Source organism: Ursus maritimus, unplaced genomic scaffold, assembly GCF_017311325.1.
Source record: "Ursus maritimus isolate PB19 unplaced genomic scaffold, ASM1731132v1 scaffold_10, whole genome shotgun sequence".
Classification (NCBI taxonomy): domain Eukaryota; kingdom Metazoa; phylum Chordata; class Mammalia; order Carnivora; family Ursidae; genus Ursus; species Ursus maritimus.
The window spans coordinates 75,289,103-75,309,130 of NW_024423344.1; the positions used below are offsets into that span (position 1 = coordinate 75,289,103).

At 42.3% G+C, this 20,028-nt stretch overlaps 1 non-coding gene across 1 annotated transcript in view; it reads right to left on the minus strand.

Moving 5' to 3' along the window:
* The window catches only part of LOC103657546, a 31,232-nt gene that overhangs the window by 549 nt on the left and 10,655 nt on the right, over nt 1-20,028 (minus strand). The window contains exon 2 of the transcript XR_566881.2: nt 3,958-4,177. This is a non-coding gene — a transcript (uncharacterized LOC103657546). The remainder of the gene's footprint in view (nt 1-3,957; nt 4,178-20,028) is intronic.

Here is a 20,028-nt window from a genome sequence, read left to right on the forward strand (position 1 = left end):
TGGGGCGTCCAAAGGTACAAACTTCCAGTTATAAAATAAGTAAGTCATGGAGGTGTGATGTACACCATGGTGACTATAATTAATAAAAATGTATTGTCTCTTTGAAAGTTGTTAAAAGAGTAAACTTAAAAGTTCTCATCACAAGAACAACAATTCTGTAACTCTGTGTGGTGACATGTTAACAAGACTTGCTGTGGTGGTCATTTTGCAATATATACAGACAGCCAATCATCATGTTGTACTGAGACTAGTATCAACTTTATGTCGATTATACCACAATTTATAAATAAATACACAAATAAATAGATATTTGTTGAAGGATATATATTGTTTACCTTTAATCAACTCTTATGAAAATAAGTCTCTTTCTTTAAATTTTTTCTGTGACTCATGGTAGAGCCACTTCCTTTGTGTATTTTCTACAAATGGTGATATTGCTTGATCAATAGATTCGTACCTCAATTTATACAATTTATAGAAGCCATACAACATTCAGTTATCTTTCCTTCCTGAGTCCTTTTTCACATACAGATGAGAACTGATTATATTGGTCATCAATACACAGAAATGTAACAAGTAGCAAATATACTCCTTATAGTTACTAAGTATAGAGTAACTTCCGTTTGGCTTGGAGAAGGAGATAAAACACAAGATGCACTGGATACAGGTGTTACCGGAAACAATATTTTATCACATGACATGGTGGAAATATAAGGTGAATTGCAACTTGGACTTCCCTGGACTGTACCAATCATGAGGCAACATCAAAAACTGACAAGGCAAATACTACCCCTTGTGCCCAGAGACCTTCCGTGTCCAGAGCAAACAAGCTGAGATGGCCAGTGGATTCCTGATTTTGGGACCCTCCGTGGCTGCCAGTCTCTGCTCCGCATGGACAGGTTTCCTGGTACCACCTGGTGCTACTGGTGCTGCTGCTGCCCCTGCCTTTCAGCTTGACTCCCCGACTAGTCTGTGACCTTGCTCCACGTTTCCTTGTCCTTATCATCTGGTGAGGCCGTTCCTCCTGTTAGTCAATCACCGACTATGTGTTGAGCTCTGGGCCAGTCACTGGGTGGACTGCTGGGACAGTCGTGTGAGGGAAGTGAGCCTGCAACATGTTCCCACAGAAGCTGGAACGTAGCAGAGAGAGCACGCTGCTCTCACTGGGGCGGGGAGAGCTCTTCCGACAAGCTATTGAGGCGGCCCTAATTATTCTCATAAAGAGTGGTGAGTGGCCTGGGGCTGGGTGACCTCCCAGTGTGCTTGCTGGAAGCATCTCCCCAGAGCTGAAGACCAACCTGGACCCGGGTTCATCCAACTCTCTCCTGCCTCCCTCAGGGGTGAGCTCATTGCCCGCCAGGAAACGGTCCGAGAGATTTAACTCCGGCCCCTTGCTCTTATTTCTCATGGGTCCCGTCCCCTCTCCTTGAGCGCATCAAACGCTCACAAAAAAGAAATGCAGAAGCCCCCCGCTACGATGGGGGGGTGCTACCTAGGTACGAAGTCGCAGCCATTCTTCTGGGCGGTTTTAAGACGGACACATGACTTCCACAGAGAAAACTAATTTAACTAACTTCTAATAACGCTCCACCTGGCAATTCTGACCTCACCCCCAGGTCTGAGATCCAGTAAGCAGAAACACTCAAAGTTGCCATACTCTTGTTTCCAAAGGGGGAGAGGGAAGACCCACAAAAAATGCAGCAATCAGGAATAGTCATTCCTACTCCTTCTGTTATTTGGGGAAAAAAATCAATACAATGAAGAAAGGTTGCTCCTTATGTCCGGTAGTCTACCCAGGAATGTATAATAACCCGATAAACCACAAGGTGGGGTCCGTGCAATAAACAAATGGCTATGTTAGCCAGGCTACCAAGTCCCAGCTACACAGAGTAGGGGGTGAACTGCTATGTGATGAGAGAATCCGAACTACTAAAGAGATTGGAATGAATTTAGAGCACGTACAAGTTAGACACTGGCATAATGATAAAGCGGTTTCTGAACTCGGAGGTCTATAACGGGCAATGTGTAGATACGTATTTTTCAATGTCAGTGACTCGGGCCAGCATCCAGCCGATAAGTGACCCAGAATCCAGACAGCATGATGTGAAATCAGAGTAAGTTTGGAAGAAAGGAAACAAGAATATTTAGTCTGTGCGCAACGGTGAGAAAAAGATGGCGAAAGACAAAACAAAACAAAAACTTATTCTTGGAACAACAACAACAACAACAAAAAACCAAAAGAGCAACAACAACAAAAAACCCCTGATCTAGAAGGGGAATCAGCTGGCCTGACGGTGGTAAGGGAGACATGCTGGTCAGTTGAGCTAAAACCCCAACCCCGTTGCCCTGTTTATCTAGGGCAAACCGCACCTGCCCGCACAGTCTTCTCGCTTTTAAACTGCTGCCATTGTATGCCCTGAGCCCTGGAAGAGTACTGTGCAACAAGGCTGACATTTAATATTTTTGGTCACTTACTACTGATGGGGCACATTTCTCAGCCCTTTACTAGTCCTTCTTTCTTCTCCCCCCGCAGCTCTTCAAGGCCAGTATCCCTATTCCCTGGTGAGAAAGCTGAGACGGAGAGAAGCGAAGCATTCTCCCCAAAGTAACAACTGGGACTTCCCTCCCAGGCGTTCTGATTCCAGAACCCCCCCTTTTTTAAAAATTTTATTTATTTATTTGACAGAGAGAGAGACAGCCAGCGAGAGAGGGAACACAAGCAGGGGGAGTGGGAGAGGAAGAAGCAGGCTCCCAGCAGAGGAGCCCGATGCGGGGCTCGATCCGGGAACATTGGGATCACGGCCTGAGCCGAAGGCAGATGCTTAACGACTGAGCCACCCAGGCACCCCTCAGAACCCCAAATTTGAACCATTTCTTTGTACTTCTTTCTGAAAATCCTTCCCTGATCTCCAACACTGGACTTGATGTGTCTCCCGTGGACTCTTTTCATCCAGAATCACTCCACCCTCCTTCGATGTCGTGGCCTGGCCCTGACATTTTACTGAATCGAACTCTGAACTCTGAGGCAAGCACGGTGTCTGACTGCTGTGTTACCAGTGCCTACCCTAGAACAGGCCGTAATTTCTATTTCCTGCATTACTGAAAGACGTTTAAACGAATGAATATTGAAGCAGCGAGGCCAGGGGCACCTGGGTGGCTCTGTCAGTCAAACATCTAACTCTTGATCTTGGCCGAGGTCTTGATCTCAGCATTGGGTTCTAACCCTGCCCCTGGGCTCCATGCCCAGTGTGAGGCCCATTTAAAAAAAGTAAAACCAAAAAACAGAACAGCAGAGGAAATTCACTCCTGACCAGTAGGTGGCAAGAGGGGACCGATAGCAAGTGAGTGACCCCAAGGACCGGACCAGGTCCTTTCCTGGGGGTAAGCAGCAGGGCTGCCAGTTTTGCCAGAGGAAGTCACCTTATTGTATTAATAAACAGTTCCTGTTACTCTTCTCTAGATGCCTTCCAGATTTGCTGCATCTTTTTCCAGCACCGTAAAATCAGAACAGGTTTAATTACCCATTTGTAACACTACTGCTTCGCTAGCCTATCCTGTAAAATACTTATGTTCAAAGAACTGATAAAAGGGTTTATAGATTTTATTCCTATAATTAAGCTATAGCTTAAATACATATATGACACATGCCCCAGTTTGAAAGTATACTTTCCTATTCTGGAATATTTGTGGTTTTGAAGAAATTGTGCCTGTACCAGTGACGAATGTTAGAGGAAAAGACTGACCCAAAGCGAGCAACCACTGCTGCTGAACAAGGACGAGGAGAGGGATGTGAACAATTTTCCATTTAGATTTAATCATCGTCGAAACATTCCAGAGAAAGGGGTTTAAAACTATCCTAAAATAAAAATGTTTATGAAAAAAATGCCTTCGAGAACGTTAGTATATGGCGAAACTGAGATTGAGACCGTGATCTTTGCATGGTACGAAGGCACTTACTGGTTTTCCAGGCTGCCGTCACAAAATCCCACAAACTTGGTGCTTAAACAACAGAAATGTGTTCTCTCACAGTCCCAGAGGCTAGGAGTCCAATATCAAGGTGTGGACAGGTTTGGTTTCTCCCGGGGCTTCGCTCCTCGGCTCGAGGATGCTGTGTCCCCACGTGGTCTTTCCACCGCACACGCATCCCTGGGGTCCTCTGTGTCCCAAGTTCCCCTTCCTAGGAGGACATCAGTCAGGTTGGATTAGGGCTGTGCCCAAACAGCCTCGTTTTATCTAAGTCACCTTTTCAAAGGTTGTGTCTCAAATACAGTCACATTCTGAGGTACTGAGGGTTAGGACTTCAAAATAGGAATTGGGGGGGGGGGGACACAATTCAGCCTATACAGGTCCTGTTCATTTGGGGGAATAAAACCATGTATATTTAAGAACTGTCTTAAGTATGTTTCCATTTTACATTTAAGACATTTACTCTGGGCAGACGTACTGTGTGAAAATCTGGGTTGGAGCTGCAGGTCTCTGCTTTTCATGAGCGCTTGTCCCAAATCTACAGACCCCGATATTTTCTCCCTTCCCTCCGCCTGCCTGTTCTTTCTCGCTTTGTATTTTATTCTCAGCGGCATCTCTCCTCTCCTGCCTCTAACGTACCTGAGGATGTATGTTTCTCCTGACCGAGCCCTCTTCTTTTGGAGGCTTGTGTTACACATACACACAAAAAATTTTTAACTCCCTGGAAAAATCAACATGTACCAGCACTTTTAAAGAAATGTCTAGAAAGTTCCATGACATTTTTATGATAACGTAAACCTTTCCCTCCCTCTTCTAGGTCTGAATGCCAGCCCAAGATTCATAATCTCTCATCTTTAGAGCTGTCTAGAGGTAATAGATGGTGGATTTTTTTTTCCTGCTCTAACTCTTTGAAAATTATAGCTGCTTGAGAATGTTTTATGGAACTATCAAAAAAAAATAGCCAATAATAATTTGGACTGAGGAATGTTTTGATTAAGCTTTTAAATTTTGTTGTATAAATAAATTATATGGGTTCGAATGAGCTGTAAGATTTCCCTAAACATTTAAAGAATTTTCAAAGAGAGAGGATGTCTATAATTAAAGTAGTAAATCTTTAAATAAGCAATAAATTATGCAGAAGGTCTGGAAGCACTTACTAGAAATAAAGACAAGGCAGAGAGTTAGGGTGTAAATAGGTAAATACATATCCGTATAATTACACACATATACACCTACATGTACTTTTTTGGTCTGGATTGGTGTGCTTCTGACACAGTGTATTGAATATTCTTTTTTTTTTTTTAAGATTTTATTTATTCATTTGACAGAGAGAGAGAGAGAGACAGCCAGCGAGAGAGGGAACACAAGCAGGGGGAGTGCAAGAGGAAGAAGCAGGCTCCTAGTAGAGGAACCTGATGTGGGGCTCGATCCCACAATGCCGGGATCATGCCCTGAGCCGAAGGCAGACGCCCAGCGACTGAGCCACCCAGGCGCCCCTGAATATTTTTAATACTACAAGTATATTACACATCCAGTGACAGAATGGATTAATATGTTAGAATCACAGGGTTCTAAGGAGGCTTCGCAATATCCCTCCTCCAGCCTAGCCTCTAATTTCAGGTTCCATCCCCTTCAATATGTCTCTTCACTTTCTCAGCCAAAGAAATTCTGAGTCCTAACACCAGTCACTTACTACAGTCTTCAAGGATACAATGTCTACTACGCTCTCCCCCGTAAATCACGGCCACTTCTATTTAATAAATAATTTCCTATCATACCTGCTTTCTTACCTCACCTGTATACAATGTAGCATCCCTTGAACATGGGGTGACACCTAATACGGGTAGTTCTCTTGTTTCCTCCGTGTTGCCTTTTTCTGCCACATCTGCACGAGCCAGTTTCTGTTGGTGCACGTCGGGAAGGAGACGATCTCAGAGACACCAAGAGCCCGGACGATGAAGCCGGAGCTGAGAGGGCTTATGTTGCACAAGGTGTCTCAGGAGTGAGGGCTGTGTGTGTGTTGGAATGTGCCTTCCACTCAGCCAGGCCTTGACCACGCTGCCCGAAGCTTCGCTTCCTGCCGGTTCAGAGCCTTGAGATCAGCCCCCGGTGAGAGCTCGGGGCCTTTCCAGGTGGTTTCTGAGGACAGGTCCCCCTGGGTATGGATTCTAGACTATGTGGGAGTGTTTCAAAGGCCTCTGTGGACGTCCACTCTCCTTGCATTTAGGGTTTGCCCTTCCTTTTAGGTTTGGGGTTAGCTAGCCGTTTGTCCCAACGTCATCCCAGCTCAGGCAGGTGGAACGTCCAACAGTTCCCCTCGTTGTTTCCTGTCCGTGTCCCTGGGGAAAAGCTCTTTACCTGGGCCCTCTCTGAGTCTAGTAGAATTAGAATTAGCCTTACGGTTGGGTTTCCTGGGGAGCTGCCAGATAGGCCGCATCATGACAAGTCTCTGACAAAGAGTCTGCCCTGGCCCCCCTGGTGGCTGCTGGAGTCCTCTGTCACTGTGGGTGCTGGGTCTTAGGGCTGCCGTGGAATTAGGGAGAGGGCAATGGAAACAGGGCAAGTTAAGACACCACAGAGCTCACCAGTCTTAACAAAATCAAACCGTTTTTCTTAAATAAACGTCCCCTCGATTTTTGCAAGCCTGAGTGCAAATTAATTACCAGAGTTCTTTAAAAAAAAAAAAAAAACAAGTTGACTTTGACAAGTTCTGCCAGTTTTCTTGTTGCTTTTATGGAGGAGGGGACTTTTGAAGCACGTTATTCTGCCTTTCCCAATGATATCATTTGTTGTCGTATCTAATTTTGTATTGATTTTTTTAAAGGGGCACCTGGCTGGCTCATTTGGAAGGGCGTGTGACTCTTGATCTCTGAGTCGTGAGTTTGAGCCCCATGTTGGGTGTAAAGATTGCTTGAATAAATAAATAAACTTTAAAAAAATTTTCTTATAGAAGAGCTCGAAAACTAGATAAGCTTAGGACTCCTGGGTGGTTCAGTCGGCAAAGCCTCTGCCTTCGGCTCAGGTCATGATCCCGGGGTCCTGGGATCGAGTCCTGCATTGGGTTCCTTGCTCGGTGGGGAGCCTGCTTCTCCCTCTCCCTCTGCCCCCCCCCCCGCTTGTGCTCTCTCTTTCTCTATCTCTCTGACAAATAAATAAATAAAATCTTTTAAAAATTATACAAGCTTTAGGTCCTCACAAAAATGAATCTGTCCCTGGTGCTAAGCAGCTGTTTTAAGTCCTTTACAGGTATTAATCTACTCTCACCACAATCCCTTGAGGGAAGCCCATTATCATCACGATTCTACTTGGAAGTGGCGTTCAGCTCAGAGCCGGCAGAATGAGCAGCCCAGAGTCACTCTGCTGGCAGTACCGGACTCAGAGCGCAGCACGCAAACACCGCGCTGACACACCTTAAAACTGGTAGCAGGTGTTTCCTGCCATTCACAGTCCCCAGGCCCCGCTCCAATCACATACAAACCCTCTACGTTCTGTTGTTTTTGAATATGTTCTAGAGTTAACTTCAGTGCCTCCTTCTGCTGATTCCTTTTTAATATATATAATATATTAATACATGTTATATATTAATACATTAATAAAAATATATATTATATATTAATATGTGTGTATATATATATGTGTATATATATATTCCTTTGAAATTAAACATCATTGCTCCACCAGGGGGTTAGTTTTTATTTTTCTAAATCTCTACTAAAAAGTATAGTTCCATAAATTATTCATCAGCAATCCTATGAAATATTTATTTATTTGCCAACTTTTCAGCACTATGTCTATTTCTTGTTTTATTGGGGATCAAGTACCAACTTGTCTGGTTTGGGCTAAAAACACAGTAGGATTTCAGAGAGGGGGGGGCTGGAGGAGAGTGCAGGGCAGGTAAGGGTGGGAATGGACCACACAAATAGGATGGACATTAAAGGCGAGAGGGGGTCAGGGGTGCTCTGAGATCACTGTGAACGGAGCAAGGCTATAAACAATAATAATGTGATTCACTTATAGTGCATTTTTAAAAAGATTTTATTTATTTATTCACTCATTCATTCATTCATTTGATTAGAGTGCGTGTGCAAGCCGGGGGAGGGGCAGAGGGAGAGAGCGCAGGAATATCAGGCAGGCTCCACCCTCAGCATGAAGCCTGTTGTGGGGCTCGATCTCAGGACCCTGAGATCATGACCTGGGCTGAAATCAAGAGTCAGTCACCTAACCAACTGAGCCCCCCGGGCATCCAACCTGTGTTTGATAACTTCCTAATTTATGGCTCCTGTCACCGACACAAAGAGCACCTGGAGAACTTCTACTTCGTATCTTTACTCTCTTGGGCTACAAAATCAGTTCTTTGTCTAAAGAAAGCAGGAAAACATGTGTCCGCAAGGCTCATTCTCACAGTGCTGCCTCTGGTGGCCTGGCCCCGGCTGCTAGGCGGCAGGGCAGGCCGGACCAGCGTGCAAGCTCGAGAGCCTGCTGTCCCCATGTGGTGTCAGCGACACCACCACGTCAGTCAGAGCTGGATTGGGCCTCCCAAGCTAGGATCCGAATCACACATAACTCCTGTCTTCCCACTAAGTAAAAACTTGTGAACTGAATGCAGGAATCATTAGAAAGGAATGGGTGTCTGAGAAGTTAAATTAGCCCATAGGAAAAAAATGAACCTACTTTATGAATGCCAGTAGGAAAAAAAAATAAGACCTCTGATTTTGATGTTCAATTTTCATTGAACACAGTTTTCAGTGTTTCGTTTCTAAGTTCATCCTGATTTCATTTCACTGAAATTTTTCCCTCAGTACGAAAGTACTGGAAAACCCATAAAAACACAAAGAAAAAAAAAGGAGTCCTAATGACAGCACTTAACATATATTTGATGGCCCTATTTTGATAAAGATCTATAAGTTTATATTTTTTCTATGCATTTAAAATATACTTTTTAAGAATTGCATACTGCAGGGGCACCTGGGTGGCTCAGTCATTGGGCGTCTGCCTTTGGCTCAGGGCGTGATCCCAGGGTCCTGGGATCGAGCCCCGCATCGGGCTCCCTGCTCCACTGGGAAGCCTGCTTCTTCCTCTCCCACTCCCCCTGCTTGTGTTCCCTTTCTCGCTGGCTGTCTCTCTCTCTGTCAAATAAATAAATAAAATCTTTATTAAAAAAAAGAATTGCATATTGCTTATATATTTCATCCATTGCATACCATGAAACTTCTCCCCTCGATAATTTAACAGCTGCCTACCATATCCTTATAGGAAGCACTCTACTTACATAACCACTCAGGTCATTTCCAATTTTTTTCTGTTGCAAATAATATTATGATGAGCGTCCCTGCACATCCATCCAGCCATATATATGGGATTTCACTTTAAAGACGGACGCCAACCAAGAACTGGATCGTTCTCCCTATGTTCCAATAAAAGAATGTGATTAAAATTATGCATATCATCTCCACCTGTCCCATCAGGTATTTGACGGCAACTGATAATTAGCAACTGCTCCTACAGTGATCTCATTTACACTAATTAACAGAATCAAATAAGGTTGAAATTTATTGTCCTGTTCAGTGAATCATGAGTCTGGCAGCTGCTACTACGGAGGCAAGAGTGATGCCAGGCTGTTAACAGATTGTCTGAAAAAGTATTTTGCTGATTATCTTCTAATGAACTTATTCTTAGGAGACAATGTTGTAAGAAATACATGACCAAGTTTCTCTCCTGAGAAAAGTTTAAGCTGATTTTGCGTTGGGATTTCTGATACAAAAGGGGAAGCTCCTTCAATTGATAAATTTACATTTCAGCCCGGGATGTGCTGGGAACAGGCGTTCTGAGATATGCTGCACAGGAAGGAACTGGTATCTTCCCCCGGTTTTGTGGGGCAGAGAAAGGCAGTACTGCTGAGTGGGGGCCAGGCCACCTGGCGACAACTGTGCGCTTTAATTTTCCATCTCATCCTTAATCTAGAGTATCCATTTTGGATGAACCAGATCTTATCTTTTAATTTGTATTTACAATAAATGGACCGATATGCAAGTGTGGTCACTGTCATGGCAATAATAACAAGGAAAGAGGGTGGTGGGTCTTTGTCATGGTTAGACAAGGTGTTCCTTTTTTTTTTTTTTTAAAGATTTTTTATTTATTTACTTGACAGAGATAGAGACAGCCAGTGAGAGAGGGAACACAAGCAGGGGAAGTGGGAGAGGAAGAAGCAGGCTCATAGCGGAGGAGCCTGATGTGGGGCTCGATCCCATAACGCCGGGATCACGCCCTGAGCCGAAGGCAAACACTTAACCTCTGTGCCACCCAGGCGCCCCAAGGTGTTCCTTTTTTTAAAAGTTTTTATTTACATTTCAGTTAGTTAACATACAGCGTAATATTAGTTTCAGGTATAGGACATCATGAAGCATCACTTTCATACATCACCTGGTGCTCATCGCAAGGGCACTCCTTAATCCCCATCTCCCCCACCCTCCTCCCCTCTGATAACCATCCGCTTGGTCTCTACAGCTGAAAGTCTCTTTCTTGGTTTGTCTCTCTTTTTCCTTTGCTTGTTTGTTCCTTAAATTCCACGTATGAGTAAACTTGTATGCCTGCCCAGTCCCTCCCCAGCAAACACATTCAACATCTCCCCATCCCACCACCAGGGCTCTGACATCTATCTGTGAGCGTCTGGGCTTCATCTTGATTTATTTTGTGCTTGTATTAGCAAGATGTGTCCTAAGGTCTCAGAAAAGCCTAAGAATGCTCAAAAATGTTTTTGTATAAATTAATGGTAATGGTTTCTTCACTTCACGTGGAGCTTAGAGAAGTTTTCCTAGGAACACGCCACTTTTGGATATTGGGGGAAACCTGTATGAGCACACAAGTCTCTATGTCCCTTAAAAAAATACGAATGTTAAAAGAATTTCCTCAATGCCCTGCAGTTTCCTGAGATATAGTCAGAATTTAAAAAAGGGGAAACTCCTAGAAAAGAAAAGGCATTTCTTTTCTAGTAGGCTCCATGCTGAGTGCAGAACTCAGCGTGGGACTTGAACTCACAACCCTGAGATCAAGACCTGAGCTGAGATCCAGAGTTGGACACTTAACAGACTGAGCCACTTGGGTGCCCCGAAAAGGCATTTTTTGTATATCAGAATTTCATATTCTCATGGGCTGACATACCATCACTTATGTAATCGAACTTCTGTTAACATTTATTTCTTCTCCTTCATCATAGTAATTTTACAGAACTATCCTTGTAAATGTGTCTTTTGTATATGTGTCACAACATCTGTAAGGTAAACCCTTGGAAACTTAATAACTTGGGCAGAACATAAATGCATCTTAAATTTTGGCAGGTACTGCCACTTGCCCCCATAGAAGATTAACATATACATGAGATAAATAAATATTTGCATTAAAAAACCATAAGAATATCTGTTTTCTTACATTCTTATCAAAACAAAATATCAAAGTTTTGGTTTATAAATTTTATAGCAAAAAGAAAAATAGATTTTTAGTATGTGTTAAGGATGAACAATCTATCTTTTTATTAGTTTAGTAGCCATTTTCTTTCACCTATATTTTTGTGTTTTTGAACATTTTTATAAAAAGTCATAGCTGTTATTTCTTATGTAGATGATAGCCTTTTTATAGAAGCTCTTCATATCATAAAGAAAAAAGTCATTTTTCTACTATTTCATTACAAACATTTTCCCTACTCGGTCACCTCCTTTGACTTATTGATGACATTTACTGCATGGTATTTTTATAAATTTTGTAAATTACATTTAGTAATCTTTTCTTCTCTGGCTTCTATTTTGATTTGTTCTCACTACTTAAGATACCCTTCTCCTGTATTTATATTATTTGTATGGTTTTGTTTCATTTTATTTTTTTAAATATTTATTTATTTGAGAGAGAGAGAGAGTGAGCGTGACCCGGGAGGGGCAGAGGGAAAGAATCTGAGTGCAGAGCCCTACTCTGGCCAATCCCAGGACCCTGAGATCATGACCTGAGCCAAAACCAAGAGCCAACACTTAACTGACTGAGCCACTCAGACACCCCTGGTTTTTACTCTTAAATGTCTGGTTTGTATTAAATATATTTGGTTTAAGCAGTGAGGGTTCCAAATCGACTATTGTTCTCTAGAGGACTATGTAGTTGTCTCCAAACTATTTGTTAAATAATCCATGTTTCAGGGCACCTGGGTGGCTTAGTCAGTTGAGCCTCTGACTCTAGATTTCAGCTCAGGTCATGATCTCAGGGTACTGGGATCGAGCCCTGCATCTGGCTTCACACTCAGCAGACAATCTGCTGGAAACTCTTTCTCTCCCTTGGTCCCTCTGTCCCTTCCCCCTACTCTCTCTCTCTAAAATAAATTAATAAATCTTTTTTAAAAAGCCATGTTTCCCCCCATTGATATGCAATGTCCCCTTTACACTGAAGTTCACACATGGTCTTCCATCAGAATTTGACAAAACTAGGGGCGCCTGGGTGGCACAGCGGTTAAACGTCTGCCTTCGGCTCAGGGCGTGATCCCGGCGTTATGGGATCGAGCCCCACATCAGGCTCTTCTGCTATGAGCCTGCTTCTTCCTCTCTCACTCCCCCTGCTTGTGTTCCCTCTCTCACTGGCTGTCTCTATCTCTGTCGAATAAATAAAAAAAAATAAAATAAAAAAAAAAGAATTTGACAAAACTAAATCCCATAGCTTGAGTTTATGCCTTTTCATGGCTAGCCACCCCAGATTTACCCCAGTATGTCACCAACAAATACTTTTATCCAGATTGATGCTGGGTTAAAGATAACATTGTTATGTAAATCTATAGGTTAGACTCTTTGCTCTAACAGAAAAATGTCACATTAGGTGAGATTAAGAGCTATTTTGAAATTTAAAGACATTTATACAGGAAAGTGTTAAACTGTATTCATGACATAAATTATACTTTATACTTATAGAAAAAAGCATATTGTATTATACCCAGTGTCCTCGTTTCTTGAAGTTTTTGCAAACCATTTTATTGCTTTCATTTTATCAGACGGTGTAAATTACACAGTGACTCACGGGTCAGAGAAAATCAGTTTATAAATATAAATAATTTAATGTAATTTTTCCTATGAATTATTTTTGTTTCTTCATAGTAATTGAAGTTGTATTATAGATTCTGGCTACCACCCTCCCTTGCTATATATGGTGTTGCAAAGTTGGAAGTAATTTACTCCAATTTAGCAAACAGACCCCAAAGCAAAACCTATAGTTTCCTTGATTTTAATAAGCCAATTTATATACAGTCATATCGCAGCCATCTAAAGTTGGCTTAGGTCCCTGATGCCTATCTTTCTCATTATAAATGTTCCAACTTATCAAAAATCATTCAGTATTGCTCAGGTCTTTGAGGTTTGGCTGGGCTAGTGAGCAAGCATGGTCACAGCATAGGTCTTCCGGAATGCTAATTAATAATAACTAGCACTTACGTAGGACTTTCCATCTTCAAAGGACTTTGCAAACACTAATTAACCCACATACCAACCCCTTTAAAAGAAATAAGCAGGAATGAACATTCCTTTTATGAATGAAAAACTGACTCGCAATAAAGCTGTGATTACGGCTGGCCGGAAGGTATTACTCACGAATGACAGAATGTCTTCCCCCATCATATTTCACATGATTCTGGAACAACTTTCTCCACTTCAGTACAATGGAGCTTTTCGTCTGGTTAATTGCTGTGGGGGACTTCCCTGTTCATCGCGGGCTGTTTAACGGCTTCCTTGGCCCCACCATACACCAGTTGTGCTTCCCCAGTCTTGACAATCAAATAGTCTCTAGATGCTGCCTGCGCCCAGGGGTGGGGGGAGGAAGGTGTGTAAAAATCATCCCCAGTTGTGAACCACTATGGAGAAGAAAGGGCAAAAAATGACTGCCTGCCTGTTGGAAGGTTCTCCCTTATAAGAACAGTTCTTTTCTCCAATTCACATTCTGTTATTACCATGTATCACAGAACCCCTGTACCTGTTATTCCCCTTCTCCCTTATGGACAAAATACTAGCCCGATGACGCCGAGTACCAAGCGTTGTTTGAAGACACGTCCACGCTCATGGGCGCGCACATGCATGCACGCACACGCACGCTTCGTCCTCAAGACAACCTGATAAATTAGGTGCCGTTACTACCCTATTTGATACAAGAGGAAACCAAGGCACAGAAAAGTTGCATTGCTTGCCCAAGTACGAAGGTCCGAATTCAGACTCAGGCCCCTTGTGTCCAGGGTCTGTGCTGTCAACCGCTACCTGCATGTGTGTCTTTTTCCAGCAGAGTTGTTAGACGGTGAGCACTGCTGACGTCCTAAGTGTCAGTATAAAGTCTCTTCAAAACCACAGTAACCACAGTGACACGATGCATAAAGAAAGAAGAAAGTCTCCAAAAAGAAAGTAGTGAAGCAACACTGTGTCATTGTACTCCAACTATATTTATGACCCTCCATAGACACCAGACACACTGAAGCATAAGGGAGTCCTGCAGCATTCTTCAGATCCTCACAGAGCTAACTCAAAAGATAACATCAGATAAATCAATTTTGAGGCAGAGAATTATAAAGAGCACAAAATTGGTAAGTTCCTGGGTGGTAGGGAGGAGAGGCATTGTGACTAGGGAACTGGGGCAGATCACATGATAAAAGTGGCATATCAGCTCTTCAAAGATAAATAGGATTTAAAATGGGGGGATTGTCATAGCAGGTGCTCTAAGAGGGCATTTCAGAAGAGAAAACAGGATAGTCGTGGAGGTAGAAAGGGCGAAGTGTAATAAGTCAGTGTGGCTGGAATTGGCTAAGCAGAGAAAGACAAGACTGAAGTCAGGATATAAACGTGTTATAATCAATTTGGATTTTTCTTTTTTCCTAGTAAGACTTATAGAGCAAGTGGAGAAGGTGGAGGAAGTATTTCTTTACTGCCTCTTCAGCACTAAACACTGCTAGCACTTTGACGTGCATTCCTTATTTAATTACTGAAGGTTTTCAGGAGGAGGAGAGCACGATGAGATGTGCACTAGTCATCTATTTCTGCATTTCCAACTGGAGGCTCAAATGGGAAAGCGTTTGCTTCCCTGCTCTCATGGCTTTGGCAGGATCAGCCCCTTGCCGCTGTAGGATCCATGACAGCTTACTCTATGAAAGTCAGCAAAGAGAGAAAGAGGGAAAAGAAATGGAAGGAGGGAGAGAGGGAAGAGGAAGATGGGGGGAGGGAGGAAGGGAGACAGAGAGAGGCTAGTAAGACTGAGACTTACAAAATATCATGTAATCATGTGGTGGCATCTATCATCTTTGTCGTATTCTCCTGATAAGAAGTAAGCCACAGCGCCTGCCCACCGTCAAACGGAGAAGATTGTACAGGATGTGAACACCATTATGCAGGGATCATGGGGATGACCTTACACTATGCCCACCAAAGTCCGTCCTCTGACCCTCAATGATTCTGCCTCCCTCCCGTGTGCAAAATACATTTGCCAAATGAAAATACTGTAGCTATTTCTAAGCTTTTTAATCTATGTAGCTAAAAATAAACTAATAAATTGCTAGAATCAGGGTGCCTGGGTGACTCAGTTGGTTAAACACCCAACTCTTGATTTTGGCTCAGGTCATGACCTCAGGGGCATGATCAGAGTCCAGCATTGGGCTCCACCCTGGGCACAGAGTCTGCTTGAGGTTCTTTCTCTCCCCCCACTTTTGCCCCTCCCCACCACTCTCTCGCTCTCTAAAAAAAAATTGCTAGAATCTCACTTAAAGAAGGAATTTAAATTACTTTTAATCTACTTCAAAATATTATATTTGCTATCATGTCTATGAAAGAAAACATGCAAGGATGGCAAAACTAGTTAATCTACAGATACACTGAAAATCCTACTGGGGAGCTTGGGGGGCTCAGTCAGTTGGTTAAGCATCTGCCTTTGGCTCAGGTCATGATCCCAGGGTCCTGGGATGGAGCCCAGGCTATTTTTTCATTAATTATCTGAACAATAGTTTGAAACAAAGAGATATCCCTAACACATTTAGGATCATTAATTTAATCTAGAATGTTAAATTTTAAGAATTTAAAGTTATATAACATATTCTAAATCATCATATTTCATGTTTCACGGTGAAACATGTTTCACGTTTCTATTATTTTTGTTACTTTTTAATCCCCAAGTTTGTTATAATGTTTGAGACATAGTATGTGGTGAAAACCCTTTATTGAATTAGATTTTACATAGAATCAGGTCATCATCCTATAGTCACTACAACTACCCATAGACATAAAAAGACTTTTACTAAATCCAACCAGTACACGATAACCCTAAATGAAAAGTTACAAACACGTAAGAATTTTAGGGCTGTGAGAGACCTAAGAACACTTTGACCTTTATACCACTCAGCCAATGCCAACACTGAGATCCACTGAGGCGAAATGATAGGTTTAGGGGACATACATCATTTGTTTGAGATCACACATGACATGAAACCCTGAATAGTAGTAAAATGACTGTTTAATGTCATCATTATACATCAAGGAAAAAATCCGTTCTGACCAAAGACCGATTTGGATTGTCCCTGGTGTGTTTCCGCCAGAGAAAAAGCGGTGATGAAGAGAAATGGGAACTGCATTTGTTTAGAGACTATCATGGCTCAGGTAGCACATCAGGTCTGTTAAAATATATTTAGTCTTTACAACAATGTGAATGAAGAGCGTGCGGCAGCCATAGAAGCTCGAGAATACTGAGCTGCAGGCCCTCAGACAGGAAGACAAATTGACATCTAAATAAAACTTTCGTAGTCTACGAAGTGACGCTGTGGTCTGAATGTTTGTGTGCCCCCCAAATCCAAGTGTGGAAATCCTAACCCCCAAAGGTGATGGTATTCAGAGCTAGGAGTTTGGGGCGTTGTTTAAGTCATGAGAGGGGCGCCTTCGTGAGTGAGATTAGTGGCCTCCGCCAGGTAAGACACAACAAGCAGTCTGCGATCTGGAAGGCGCTCCTCACCCAACCACGCTGGCACCTTGATCTCAGACTTTCAGCCTCCAGAACCATGAGAAATAAATGCTTGCTGTTTAAGCTCCTCGGCTGATGGTATTTTTGTTACATGAGCTTGAACTAAGATGGGGGAATCAAGAAATAAATCTTAGACGGGAGCCTGAAATATCTTGCTTAAAATTCTTCAATGCATTTTTCTTGAACACCAGATACAACTCATACTCTGAAGTGTGGCATTCAAAGTCTTTCAAAGGGCACCTGGGTGGCTCCGTCGGTGAAGCGTCTGCCTTCAGCTCAGGTCATGATCCCAGGGTCCTGGGATCCAGTCCCACATAGGGCTCCCTGCTTGGCGGGGAGTCTGCTTCTCCCTCTCCCTGCACTCTTGCTCTCTCTCTCAAATACATGAATTTAAAAAATCTTTAAAAATAAATAAATAAAATCTTTCAAAATCTATCCTAATTTACTTATATCTCTCCCTCCCACCTAGATCTGAGTGTTTTACAAACATTCTCCCCCGAATTTTTATAGTCCCCATGTCTGTTTTTATTATCTTCCCTCTGCCAGGAAAAACCTTCCATACCACTATGTCTGAGGGAATTCAACTGATGGTTCCAGAATCCACTCACTTATTAACCCCCATCGGTATAATTAACCTCCTCTGGAAAAGCCCATGTAAGAGCAGCAGATAAAAGCTAGAGGGGCCTTTCTGTATGTCAGGTGCTATAGTTCTGTCCTCAAACATTCTGGGTGAGATAGATACTGTTTCCATTTGAAAGTGTAGAAACTAAGGTTTTGCTCAGATAACACAGGTAATTGGCAGCAGAACTGGAACTGAGCCCAGGATAACTAGATTCTATTCTTCTCACTACGGCATATGGCTTTCCAGGAAATCCATCATTCCCTTAACTAGGAAAGCACTTATCTTTTGTATTCCAATTATCTTTATCTTTCTGTATTCTGTGAGTTCCTTGAAAGCAGAGGCTGTCTTTTTCTTTCTTTCTTTTTTTTTTTTTTTTAACTCGTATGACTGTCAGAGTAAGAACTTAACATACGTTGCTTAAAACTGAATGCTGATGGTTTATGGGATAGCTCTAGTGATCAGGGAATTCCATATTAGATGTTTTAAAGCTATGCTCAACCTATTTTCCCCAAAGTGAGAATTCCAAGGTTTCCAATCATTTTCCCCAAAGTGAGAATTCCAAGGTGTCCAATCAGCCCTGTTCACGCCAATGTCAGGCAAAGCGCACAACTATGAAGCAGCTAGGGCAGCCACCTGATTTTCAAAGAAGGTGCCATCAGCCTAAACATATGAACTCTTCCAGGATGGTGCTAGGTCATCAGGGATGCAGAAAAAGGTGGAACTCTTGAACAGTAAATATCTTGTCCTGCTTTCTGGCAAGAACCCACAGCCTTGGTGAAGAGCAAAGTAGACTTTTCTGTCTGATTCGGAGGATTTATTCCATTAATATTTATTGAGTGACCGATTACAACAGTGAATAAAACATACCAAGTGTTTTCATTCATGGAATTTGTATTCTAGTGGTAAGAAAGAAAGATACAATGCCTTGGAAAAACATAAAGCAGAGTGAAGGGATAGTGAGTGTTGGGGACTTGAGTGGGGCAAACTATGAGAGACCCGAAAGAAGCTGAAAGGAAAATCACACAGACCAGTGAAATTACAGTATGGTAAGCAAGGGGGTACCTGGTAGGAAATCAAGTCAGATAGCTAACAGAACATAGGTAATCGGGGCCAGGTCCAACAGGCTGTTTATAAGACTTTGGAAGTTATGAGTGATGGGGATTCAGTAGTTTTGACCAGTGGAGGAAAAAATGAGTTGACTGCATCTTCAAAAGTAAAAATGGCATCCTGGAGAGTGACTGCAATAACAGTGCAAAAAGGAAGGTGATAGTAGTCCAGGAGTAATAGGGGCAGACCATGGATATTGGGGAGTGTGCTGAGAGGTCACATCCTGGATTATTTGGAAAGTCTAGTCAACAAGACTTCCTGTGTATTGGAAACATGAGAACAGAGGGGGCCGAGGATGGCTACACGGTTCTCAGCTTGAGTAGTGGGGTGAACAAATGCACCATTTAGTGAAGAGGGGAACACTGGCAAAGAGCGTAAGTGTCTTCAAGAAATCCAGAGTTCTATGCAGAATACTTGTAAATTAAATTAGGTCATCTAAGTGACTGCAAGATAACCCAGAGGTCTGTGAATATGAAACAGACGGATCATTGACAATTGTTCACACTGAGTGATGTGCACACGCAGGCTCATTGTACTACTCTTTCTTGAATTTTAAAATTTTGCTATGATAAATGTAGTTAGACCCAGTGAGTATGGGAGACTCATTAGACTTCATGTGGAGATGTTACGTGGAAAGACACATGAATTGAAGTTCAGCAAAGAGCTTGGGGCTAAAAATATGTGGGAGGTATCAGCATATTTAAAGCCAAGGGATGGGATGAGAATACCTCGGGAGCGAAGAAAGATAGAGAATAGGTACCGTACTAAGCAACTGAACTCTTCAACATTTAGAGATGAGAAGAATCTAGAAAGGCATTTTGCATATCAAATTTGCATAAATGCATACCAATTTACTAAAAAGTACATAACTGTGAATCAGCAATTCCATTCTAAGAATGTATAAGAAACGAAACAGGACTAGAATACACAGACCATGATACAGATTTAATGCAATCTTCACTAGGAAAATAAAAAGGTGGGGCAGGGAGATGGTGGCAAGGTCAAATAACCTGTAAGTCGAACAATAACGGGCTAGCTGAATACATTACACTACATTCAGTAGAATAGTATACAACAATTTAAAGTGATGTGGTATATTTTAGTGACCTGTAAATTCTCCCATTGAGAAAAGCTGATCGAAAAAACATTATAATTTTATACTTCTCTGTTACACAGTAAATAATGTATTTTGTACTTTCCTTACTATCAATAACCTAAAATAGTGAATTTTACTACCTTTGGTGGTAAAATTATGTACTTTTCTCCCCTATTACCCTTACTGGTATCTGTTTTGTAGTTTTCTCAATAGGTATTATAAAAATATACAAGTTTAA